This window comes from Leucopleurus acutus (genome assembly GCF_964270905.1).
Source record: "Leucopleurus acutus genome assembly, chromosome: 6".
NCBI classification, from domain to species: Eukaryota; Metazoa; Chordata; class Mammalia; order Artiodactyla; family Delphinidae; genus Leucopleurus; species Leucopleurus acutus.
The window spans coordinates 61,775,063-61,786,381 of record NC_139149.1 but is presented as its reverse complement, the minus strand read 5'-3'; positions in this window follow the sequence as shown (position 1 = coordinate 61,786,381).

Genomic DNA, 11,319 nt, shown 5'->3' with positions numbered 1-11,319 from the left:
TGCATTCCAAACCAGGAAGAAGTCCTCTGATTTTCAGACTTGCATAGTATTCTGTACCTCTCCTTCATAGCTCTTGTCCATGTTGCAATTTTACAATTTTTTGTTATTATTTTATTACTGGCTGCCCTCCCTCACTAGACTGTACGCTCCACTGAGAACAGGAGAACTGTGTCCCAGAGCCTAGCACCATGCATAGTAGGTGCTCAATAAATATTTTTGCATGAATTAATGAATAAAATAAGTACTCTATAATTTTACCCATATTCCAAGAAGGCTCTTCCATCATATGCCTTGCCATTTGAGCATCATAGTGAAGGGAGCTAAAAATGTGGTCACCAGGCACACATGGGAAGAGAAAAGGTATCCCTCCCCACACCTTTTTTTTTTTTAAACCGTTCGGGACTCACCAGCATCATCTGTCTTCTAACTTGCTTGAATATTACAAACTGTCTCTTAGACCTGGTTTTGGAGGAATAAGTGTATAAAGTCTATTTTCAGGAAGCATATGAGTCAGTTAAGCTTTTATTTCCCAGGTGCTATGCCAGCTTCTTGTGATTTCAGCAGGATGCAACAGGTGCACATATTTTTAGCTTTTATGACAAGTATTCTATCCTTATCCTCAGGAGTCCCCAGCCTGAATGCCCTTCATCGAAATGATGCCAGGAGGGGAAGAGCTTACCCACAGCAGTGTGCTTGTGTGGAGAACAGTAAAACTACCAGCAAAACCCCTCCAAACCAAAATCTGAAAAACAAGGAACAAAAAACTCTCTACGTTTCATTGAAGCAAAGGCAAAAACATAAAGTTTTGGCTTATGAAGATGGGACTTTTTTTTTTTTTAAGGAAACAAAAGCTGGTTTTCAAAACCCAGGCCATGGTATCTGTGAAATTAGCATGGAAACAATTGATCCTCACCTGAAAACAAGACACAGACCCCTTAAATATGCTTTGCCTCACCTCCAGTTCTCTAGGGAACTTTTCCCATACCGGGTGAAGGTTCTGAAGAGTACTTTAATTAACTTGTATCAAAGAGACGGAATATAAGAAAGAACTGTGTAAAGATTTCTTTAATTAGTGTATTTTATCAGGTCTTTCCCAACCTCCATCAGGAAAGTAGTTGGTGGGCTGCCTGGGTCCTTGGTGGTATATTCAGTCAATAAGCTATTCATGACTCTAGCAAGTAGCTAGGTTTTTAAACCAATGGGAATTTGGTGGACAATTTCCCTTTGCTCCCTTTAGCTGCATGGGTAGAATCTATAAACAGTTCTCTCTCAGAGAAACAAAGTGCTGAGGTGAGTAAGTGGCCAGCAGGGTCTGCAGCAGGCACGCTAATTGCCCTGGTGAAGAAGCGTGGGCACAAATTTATTCTTAAATGTAACTAAAGAGAGGTTGTAGTGTTGGATTTGGCAGGGGTGGGGTATGAGGGGGAGAGTGAAATACCATCATGCGTGATGTGTATAGTATTAATCCAAAGTCCTTTTTTTTTTTCCTGGTGTAATTTTGGAGAGTCAGATACATTTCATTGTCTTTCCAGAATGGCTATAAAGCCTAGAGAAAGAAGTCTCTCCTTCAGTAAATCAAAAGTTAGCAGACAGAAGGTCAAAATACCCAAAGCCACAAGAACACTAACACTTTGGATATAAAGATTCCCTAAGAAACAAATGCTTGCCCTCACTTTGGAGAAAGCAGACGCCTTATCTTTGTGAGTTTACAAAATGGAGCCAAACTGTACCCGTAGCCACTTTAACTAAAGCAAGGCCTGGATCTTTTAGCAGCGCACAGTCATTAAAGCTCCCAGAAAGCCTCCCAGGAGCCGATGTGCTTGCTTAAGTATATGCTGTAAAAGGTCCCAGAGATTTACAAGGGACTGCTCCCCGCTAAACCAGGCACCATCTGATAAACAAGCAATTTTAGCTGCAGGCTAAATGATGCTCTTTGAGGCTTTGATTTACAATGCTGAAGATGATATATTTGTAGTTCGGGGATAGGTTCTGCTAGGGGCTTGCTGTGATTACTCACCCATGAGCAGAATTCAGGGCTCAAGTCTTCAACTTGGAGGTCAGAAAATTACCAGTGGAATGAAAGAGGGTTGATAAGGTTTATTGAGATGCTAAATAGATATCAAAGGAAAAACTTACTAAGCCAGTGGTTTTGAACACTTCTCAAGCTTTCTGGGGACCGCAGCTTTTGTTAGTTTGCTTCAGTCCCAAAGATATAAAAATAATCTGCAAAATTGATCTGGTGGTCTAATTTTACTTTCATTGCATTTAAAAAGCAAATGTGAGTTTTGCTTACTGCTGACATTTAAAAATAAGAAAAAATGTCCAATTTAGCATTTATGTAATTGCTCGAAAGCCAAGAAATCTGAAGGCAACTTTGAAACAAATCACATCAGCTCCAAGAACACTGAGGAATAGACTTAAGAGTGTTTGACCCTGCATTAAGAACTTCGAGAATGCTTTTAACGCTCACGGTTCTAAGAAGTGATTTGGCAAACTCCTTTGCCCAGAAGTTTTGTATTTACTAAATATGTGAGTGTCCGCTAATATTGATGCTGTGCTAGTACAAAGGTAAATAAAATATGGTTTCTCTGCTTTAGAAGTTTATGGTCCAGTGGAGAAAACCATAGATAATTTCAGTAAAATGTGAGAAGTGTTTAGAGGGAGCTCTGTGGGATGCTGAGGGAACACGGAGGAGAGAAACCCACTTGTTGGGCTTAAAGGGGATTTAATAGAGAGGGAGCCACCTCCCTGGGTACCTTCCTTCCTGTCCCATGACCAGCCACGCAGCCAAGCACACAGAGAGATGAGATGGAAGGCGGTGTTTCCAGCAGCACTGGTATCCTCGCCTGTGGCGCATTCAGAGCTGTGGCCAAATGTTCCTTTACTGAGAAGACTTCAGCCTCCTGGAGTTCTGGTTCAGGCGACACAAGGCAGATTCAGAAATTGCAGACACAGCTTACTAATAAAAGAATCAGTGGTTAATTAGACATAAGGCAGTGGGTACAGCCCTGAGGTCAGGGCTGGCTGTAGGCTAGGACCTCAGCACCAACCTTGGCTTTTTGGTCCACTCTTGGAGCTTGCAGGGAACAGCCTGTCTCAGGAAAGGACCTGATGAAGTTATGCAGATCGTGGCATGCATGCCAGACACTCAGAATGGTATATTTCCTTCCCAGGAAACCTGTGTTTTTAGAGAGCCCAAAGTCCCCATAGGCCTTTGATGATGCAGGAGAGTATATGGAACTGGCTTTTGGGGAGATTAGAAGTAAGGGAAGTAGTTCTCTCTTTTTGTCAGTCAGCTTTCACCGTGCACTATCTCCTCATGGTTGACACAGCCCTGCCGGGCTTCAAGGTTAGTAGTAGTAACTAACATTTATTGAGTGCTTACTGTGTGCCAGGTACTATTCAAAGGGATATATATATATATCTTCAAAACAGCCACATGAGGTAGGTACTTTGTAATCTCTGCTTAACAATATGAGGAAACCTTTACACTTGCTCATGGTCATATGGCTGATGAGGTCACACTCAGCTGCCTCCCTGAAAGGCTAATTTTGCAGAGAAGGACCTTCAGATTGGAAATTCAGGGCATCATTGCCCTGACTCTCCAACAGTTGAATTCTTTAGATTGGCGTTTTAAGTAGGCACTCAGAAATCTTTCCTTTTTAGCCATCCTTCACCCTGATCATTACGTTGCTTCCCTAGGCCTCAGTTTCACAGGCTGGAAAAAAATTGCCCTCCTCCTTCTCCCTCAAAAATAATTGGAACATCAGCTATATAATGCCTGTAAAATACTTAGGACTATGCAAATGAAGGTTATTACAGAGACACAAGGTGATGGTATTTTATAGCAGCCCATTAAGACATATCATTATAAAGATAGTGGGTTACATTGAGTTGCATCCTTTCGCCAGATCCGTTCCTGAATTTTAGCATGGAATTGCATATGCTTTAAAAATCTACCCAAGTTAATTGTCTTTATGAACACAGAGCTCTGCACAAGCTTGACTGGATCTCATAAATTCCCCTGGCCAAAATATTTTTCAAGTATTATAGTGTAATTCACTTTATCATGTCCAGTCTCGGCCTAATAATGCACAACTCCCAGGAGCCAAATATATTTCATGAAGCTTACAATTACTTTTATAAAAGTTGCAGTAAAGTATAATGATTTTTAATGGCATCAATGATACCATTGTATATATCAGTTTCAGTTTTGAAGTAGACTTAAGTTCAAAGACCCAAGGGGACCATTCTCCTCTCAATGCACTTGTGTTACTCCCATTAATGCTAATGGGACAGACAAATGCTGCTCTAGAGGAGAATATATCTGCCCTTAGGAAGGTAACAGGTTTTAATTAGTAATGCTTTGAATCACACAAAAGCAGCTCACCCTCTGTAAACAGCAAGTGTTCTCAGAGATGAGAGCAGGGATCACAGCCTGAGTTACTCCTATGGAATCGTCAAATCTGAGTTTTGTAAATGGTGGAGACACAGGGCTTTCGTCAGCTGAGAATGAGAGAACGAGCCTTGGTTTGGGGAGTGTTGTTGAAATAAAATCACAGGACAAAAGCAGTATTTATTAAATTTCTGAGTGCCTGAGTGCCAAGTAGATCTCTGTAGTGGGGTTATTACAATGACTCTGTCTTTGAAGGGGAAGCTCAGTTAACACTCAGATACTCTGGAAGTGAAGGTCTGATGGTTTAGGGTCCACCTTCATTTGATCACAAGCTTTAAACATAAAAGGGGAAAGTCTTGTGAGGCTTACCCAGCCAGGGGACCCTGTGGTGGTTTAGTGCTAGAGCTTGGGCAACGAAGCAGTTTCATGGGAAGTGGTTCTTAGGCCGAAAGGATAGACACTGGATGGAGGACAGGAAGTAGAAAGGGGCGAGCATTTTGGCACATTGGCTGCTCTACATCAGTTGCTGTCTGGGCAGGTGTCTCTAACAAAGGCTTCAGAGTGAGGAGGCCGGAAGGTCAGTTTCCACCTTCTATGGACATACCTCTAGTTTGCTTTCAAGAAACCTATATTTTTAAAAAATTTTTAAAAAATTGAAATATATTTGACATATGACATTGTGTAAATTTAAGGGGTACAACATGATTTGATACATTTATACATTATATTATGATTGCCATTATAGTGATAATTAGCACCTCTATTATGTCATATAATTATCATTTCTTTTTAGTGGTTGCAATAATTGAGATCTGAAAAAAGAAAAATACATGTAATGAAAGAAAAAGAAACCTATATATGAAAATACAGTTTTTAGGTGTGACTGTTTACCCTAGATAGTATACCTCAGGTAGAGCATTTAAAATAGAATATGTTCGACACAGGACTTTTGGAAATAAATCTTTCACGAATTTAAATGAAATTTAAATTTCATTTAACTTTTGGAAATAAAACTTTCACGAAGTGAGATAAATTTATATTTATCACCTAGTTTAGGTTTTGTAAGGCTAGGCCCAAATGATCACAGATTTTGTGTTAACATTTAGTGGATCAGTCTGGTTTTACCTCTGAAAAAGTAGACTGGATTAGGATGACGATGATACAGAAGTAGGCGTGTGTTTTTCCTTTTTGGTTAAAAAATTTTTTTTTTTAGATATTGGAAGGTTAACAAAAACCAGTATTCATTGTGCTTGACTATAATGACTGGAACAAGAAATTTAATATTGGAAAGACTCACTTAATATTTGGAGGAAACTCTGGAATAACATTCTACTGGTTATAAGCATACTTTTTTTTTCCATATAAATATTTGGGGAATTCTTTGCTTTAAAAAAACTGAAGAAATTCAGTTATGGAAGAAGAGACTCACATTGCCATTTCACAAAGAAAAATATAGATATGTAAGGTAAGCAGAGTGTTTCGATTTGTTCTTGCTGCGTAGTCTCACTTCCCCTCCTGTGACTCTGAAAAAAATCCCATTTATATAAGTATTAAGCTTATAGTAGAAGAAATGTCATAGGCACGTTCGCAAGCTCATGAATTCATTATCACACATATTCAGGCTGGAGATGTGAGGTGTAATGTCCTTTTCTCCAGGGTGGCCCCAAAAGATACACTCCACTGTCAGGACGATTTCATTTAGACCCAATTTCCCCACATCTTGGAGTGTTGCAGATGAATACCTCTGTTCTCTCCACATTTCCCCTACTGACTGACTAGAGACTGTAAATGTTACTAACTTTGAAGTGTCTATTTATGTCACTCTACAGACCGTAACCCTCCCTCCACCCCCCCATCCAACAAAGGTTGGGGTTTTAAGTTTGCACATTGGAAACAGCCTGCTAAATTCTTTTCAATCTTGAAACAGTCCCACTGCACAACACATCAGGAGGGACTGAATGTGAACATCAGCCTTCTTTCTGCCCGAACAGTAGCAAACCTCTTAAACTTCCTGGCTGCATTTCAGTATGGTCATATCCTTTACCACTACCTTTGATTTTTTTTTTTTCCCTCACTATTTTGCTAAGTTAAAGTTTGGTGTTTTTCCACCCCAAATGTTCTTCAACAGCAGCATAATAAATTCTTAGAGCAACTTGGAGACACATCCTATGAAAACACTCTGGATTACAGAGTTACAGAATTCTTTTGGGAAGTGTGGGAATGGGCTTGATTTTGGATATTTAAACAAATTCAAAGCCCTTGTAATTTCTCTGCCTAAACACTGGACACTTCAAGATTGTGGTCTCCAGTGATTCTGCCCTTGCCATTGGTTATTGTTTGTGGCAGCGAATGAAACTGCCTCAGGTCTCTTGGATCCAGAAATGGAAGCCAGGTGTGGAGAACAATAAAACGACCCTACCAGCCTCAGGACTGTTATTACGTCAGAAATAAATAAACTTCTAGTTTAAGCAACTCCAGTTTGGGGGATTCTGATACAGCACAATAACGAATGCAAGTCATAAGAAAACTGAGTAAAGAATGTCCTCCTGTGGATTGTGCCCAGTGTTTGAGTGAAGGCAGGAGCTGGATGGGCATACGAGGGCCTGGGGCTGGGGAGGGAACCAGGAGTGCAGACCAAACCAGTGAGGGTGTGTCTTCTCATACACTGTGAAGCTTCGTTCTCATTGACTCTGGGTTTGGAAAGGTTGAGCTGTTGGGAGGTGTCTTCCAAACCTGCAGCTGGTGGCAGGTTGTACACTGTGTTGTGACACGATATAACTTCATGTGTTAATCCCATCTTCTCAACTAAATCGGTGGTTCTCTCAGGGTGGCTTCTGTGTCTGCCACTTTGATATCACTTACAGTGCCAAGCATGTGTTTTCCTTTTAGTTGGGGCTCAGTAAGTAATGGTTTCTTGATTCACTTAAGTGGATGATACATTAGAGCAAGAATTAAAGAACTATAAATACCCAAGTATAATTAATGTCTTTCTCATCTGCAGAACTGAAAAGAAACAACTTGCAAGATCCTCCATTTCAGCCTTAATTTTATAGGTGAGGAAACTGAGGTCTAAAGAGGTGAAGTGACTCACCCAAGGTCAGGTAGTTAGGGACAAACCCAGCACTAGTACCCAAACCTGCCATCTTGTAAGAATTACTGTTTATTCTAACTGTGGCTTCATTCAGAAGCTGTTCATGGGTTAGCTAACAGATACGGGACTAGCCTCTTCTGCCCTTCACATTTAAATGGTCATACCTATAATAAACATATTTAAAGGGAAATTCTTTTTAATTTTTAAGGAGGAGAATGATTTTTCCAGAGTAGCTGTAATTTGGCAAAATTAGGAGGATTTTGGGGAAGATACACTTTTATTCCTCTGGAAAAGGTATTGGTTAATGGGTTCTTGCTTTATTTTTACTTAGCCGGATGCCTAGGAAGAAATCTAGGACTCTACAAAGTATCCTTAAAGCAAAAGGGACTCCTGTAACTCTTAGACTACAATGTCTATGTTAAAGGATATAAAGGATGTGGGAACTTTGGGGAGGGAGTATCAGTTGAACTCATAATAAAAATATTCAAGATAAAGTTCAGTAATAGACCAGTGATAGAGGGCCAGATAGTATCACTTCAAACTCCTTGGGAGTTCTAGATGGTATCGTGTCCAATCATAATGAAAGGCTGCCACTTAATGTGAAGCTATAATTTAGAACTCAGTATTTCACAATGCACACTGAGGTCTCTTTAGTGGGTTTTGTCTTCTGGAAAGTATCATAGTGCATTAAGGAAACAATGAACTGTTACTTGGATAGAATACCTCTGAAGGGCTCTTCAAAAATCCCCACTGGGCCTTTATTTTCCAGAGACTAACTTTGCTCATATCAATACTAAAATGGATCCCAAAGCTTGATAATGAAGGATATGGTTTGCAGTTTTTAAAAAATTAAACAGGGACTTCCCTGGTGGTGCAGTAGTTAAGAACCTGCCTGCCAATGCAAGGGACACGGGTTCGAGCCCTGGTCCAGGAAGCTCCCACATGCCGCGGAGCAGCTAAGCCCATGTGCCACAACTACTGAGCCTGCGCTCTAGAGCCCACGAGCCACAACTACTGAGCCCACGCACCACAACTACTGAAACCGGCGTGCCTAGAGCCCGTGCTCCACAACAAGAGAAGCCACTGCAATGAGAAGCTTGTGCAGCGCAACAAAGAGTAGCTCCTGCTTGCCGCAACTAGAGAAAGCCCGTGTGCAGTAGCGAAGATGCAATGCACCCCAAAATAAAAAATTAATTAATTAAAAATTAAAAAAAATTAAACACGAATGCCTTCTGGAAAAGGAGTAGATGAGGTGGGTTCCCATATGTCTTCCCTCTTGCGTCTCCCTCCCCAGGTTTTGATTTTAACTAGCAGGTTTATCCCTAAGATTGGCCAAACATCCTAGCAAACATGGGTTAACAAAGACTCAGGAGCCCCCAGTGGCAGAGGGATCGCTTACAGCAGGGAGGGAGATTTGCTTTTCTTTCTCTTCCTGTGGACTGATCCCTTCCAGGCTGCCAGTGTATGTCAGCAAGTTCACAGCCTTTAATTCATTGTAAGCCCCAAGTTATTGCACACCAGCACACTTCCAAGAAAAGACATGTCACAGAAATCTACGTTACATAATGGGACACCGGTACTAATCAAATCTTGTTGTAGCAGTACTGTCCCGTATTAATTAGAGTGATGCTACCAAGACTCTTGGCATTTCTATAGTGACATTTCCTGGATTATTTGACATACTCTGTAGGACATCCTTCTTCATAAAGAAGGCTGTCTGTCAGATACAGATATCTGGCAAAAAGGACCAAGGCTGGGATGTCATCTGGGACCTTCTAAACACTTGCTGTTTTATCTTATGAGTGAAATCAACATAATGGTGTTACTACAGTGTCATTACAGCTGAGCGCTACTGCCTCTCAGTGTTGTGCCGTATGGTACTCCAAGCCCAGGAGTGGCTCAGAGGACCCAGACCTATAGACATGAACCAGTAAAGAATTTGGGGTTTTATTACCTTAAGAGGAAGGTCATGTTGGAGACATCTCATTTGCCTCTTCAGGATGGATCCCAATTGTTAGATTCTGGATGGCTGGGAGGACAGTGAATATGCCTTGTGATCCAACTCATTCTCCTCTCTCCTTCATTTTTTTTTTTGTGTGTGTGTTATGCGGGCCTCTTACTGTTGTGGCCTCTCCTATTGTGGAGCACAGGCTCCAGACGCGCAGGCTCAGCGGCCATGGCTCACGGGCCCAGCCACTCCGCGGCATGTGGGATCCTCCCGGACCGGGGCACAAACCCGTGTCCCCTGCGTCAGCAGGCGGACTCTCAACCACTGTGCCACCAGGGAAGCCCCTCTCCTTCAGTTTTAAGAGGCATAGCGAACCTCCTCAAAGCTTAGTGTCATAATACAACTACAATTTTATTATGCTCGTGGATTCTGTGGGTCGGGAATTCAGAAAGGGCAAAGGGCTCTTCTCTGTTTCTCATTGTTTGAAATGTCTCAAGCAACTGGGGGTGTCTTAAATGGCTGAGGCTGGATTAGCTGGGGCTGGGGATCCACTTCCAAGGCGACTTCTTCACTCACATGTCTGACATCTGGCTGGGATGGATTGAAGGATCCATCAGCTGGGACTATTGACCTGAATATCTGTAAGCGTCTTCTCCAGTATGGCGGTCTCAGGGTAGTTGGACTCTAGCATGGAGGCTCAGGGCTCCATGATAAATATTCTGGCAAACAACATGGAAGCTGTGTGGCCTTTTCTGATCCAGCCTCTGAGGTCACTAGCATCACGTCTGGAATTCTTTATGAATCAAAGCAGACACAAGCATTCCAGACACACAGATCCAACCTCCTGACAGGAGGAATGTCATAGAATTTGCAGCCACCTTTTAAGATTTCCACATGAGCTTTCAGGTTGGTCTGGGAAAGCTCCAAGTGCCTTTGGTGGCTGTGGATGGGAGCAGCCCATTCATGAACTAATCTGTTTCTTTTCTAATCTTACCCTAAGGTAGGGGACTGCCCTCCTGTACTAGTTAGGGTAAAGCTGAAACCAAGACATTCCAGAATAGTGACTCAGGTAAAATAGGTTATTCTTCTCTCAGGTAACAGTCCAGCCGTAGGTAGTGAGATCCAGGGTAGTTAGGTAGCTCTGATCCATAAGGTCATTCAGCGGTTCAGATTCCTTCCATCTTGTTGTTTCATCATTCCTCACGGTGTTGTCCTCTTCCATGTTGTCAAGTGTGGTTTATTGTCACCAGGTTTGCATTCTATCACATGGGAAAGGGCAAGAGAAAATGGAAGGTAAACAACTTCCTTTTAAGAAATTGACATAGATGTTAAGCACATCTATAGCACAGGGAACTCTACTCAGTACTCTGTAATGGCCTATATGGGAAAAGAACTTAAAAAAGAGTGGATATTCACTTTGAAGTTCACCTGAAACTAACACAACATTGTAAACCAACTATACTCCAATAAAAGTTAATAAAATAGGAAAAAGAAGTTAAGCACATCACTTCCATTCACAATCCATTGGCAATAGTTTTGTAATATGAGTATGCCTAGCTGGGAGGCTAGGGAAGGAAGGCTGGGAAGTGTAGTCTCTACCTAAGTGTCCATGAGCCCTGATAAAAGTTGTGTGTGCCTAGCGTCCTGTCACTAAAAAGAAGAAAGAATGGATGCTGGGGGACAATTAGTAGTTTCTGTCACCAGCTTTTGAAACATCCCTGGAATATTTGTCAGGCACATTCAAGAGCAGAGGTTGACAGACTTCTTTGGTAAAGGGGAAAACAGTAAATATTTTAGGCTTTCCAGGCCATAAGATGTCTGTCTATATTCGTTTCCTATTGCTGCTGAAATAAATTACCATGAATGTGGTAGATAAAACAACAG